This window comes from Austrofundulus limnaeus, unplaced genomic scaffold (assembly GCF_001266775.1).
Source record: "Austrofundulus limnaeus strain Quisiro unplaced genomic scaffold, Austrofundulus_limnaeus-1.0 Scaffold107, whole genome shotgun sequence".
NCBI classification, from domain to species: domain Eukaryota; kingdom Metazoa; phylum Chordata; class Actinopteri; order Cyprinodontiformes; family Rivulidae; genus Austrofundulus; species Austrofundulus limnaeus.
The window spans coordinates 1228227-1229328 of record NW_013952509.1 but is presented as its reverse complement, the minus strand read 5'-3'; the positions used below and the strand labels follow the sequence as shown (position 1 = coordinate 1229328).

The window sequence follows — 1102 nt, the reverse complement described above, 5'->3', positions numbered from 1 at the left end:
ATTCAATCAAAAAAAAATCTTCAATTTACAACGTACAGAAAAATTAAATAAAAACTAAGGTTTAATTCTTTCCTGAGTAACAATTCGTGCCTTCTACTCATACATATTTCTCCAACAAATTTACCTTTGTCATTTTCTTAAATATACACATTGATCTGGCTTTTTAACGTTATCCTCCAGATTATTCTATAATTTAATTCCCTGGACTGAGGTACTCCGTTCCTTCAAACTGGTTCTAATTTTAGGTTTGACAAACATTTCTATCCTCTTCAAATTGTAACAACTCACTCTTTTAACAAAATGTAATTGGMTGTTTTTGAAGGTAATGTATTTTTATGAGCCCAATACATAACTGACAAAATACTATTATCAACCAAATTAGAGAATTTTAATAACTTCAACTGATGGAACAATGCATTTGATGGGTGACTAATATTTTCTGGTAATAATTGTTATAGCTCTTTTCTGCCAAATAAAAACAGGATTTGTTATTGTTTTACATGCTTTTTCCCCCAAAACACCAATGCAGTAAATTAAGTGTGGAACAATTATTGCATTATACGATTCTTATGTCAGGCTTGTTGAAAAAAAAAATGGAAACACATTGATTCGAAACAAGTCATATTAAGCTTGACAACATTTTGGGTCAGTTAAAAACAGTTTAAAATGTGTTCAAACAACCTAGACTGATGCTGTACTATAACCAAAATGTTAATCCAACTCATTATGATGAAACTGAAAAGCTTTCAGAAGGAAACCCGTACAGCTGTCATAAACACAAACAGTGTTTATTTATGTAGCACCAGCACATATCAATGATAAAATATACCTGAAATTAAAATATTACATTTTCATTCAACATACTAAAAATGTGCCTCAGATGAGAAAAAATACACAACAAACCCCAAACTAAATCACCTCAACTAAAAAAAAAGTATCACAAAGCAAGACTACAGCATTAGATCAAACTGTGCATGTTGACTGTCAGAATACTGACTCACATCTATCTGGGAGGCAATCATCATGGTAACAGCATGGCTAACCTACTCATAATGAAGGGGGATCAGATCAATACATGTACATATAGTGGAATATATATATA

General features: G+C 31.1%; 1 protein-coding gene across 2 annotated transcripts in view; it reads right to left on the bottom strand.

Annotated features, from left to right (window-relative positions):
• Positions 1 to 1102, bottom strand: part of LOC106521336 (interleukin-1 receptor accessory protein-like 1) — a 362538-nt gene that overhangs the window by 235531 nt on the left and 125905 nt on the right. The window lies entirely within an intron of this gene.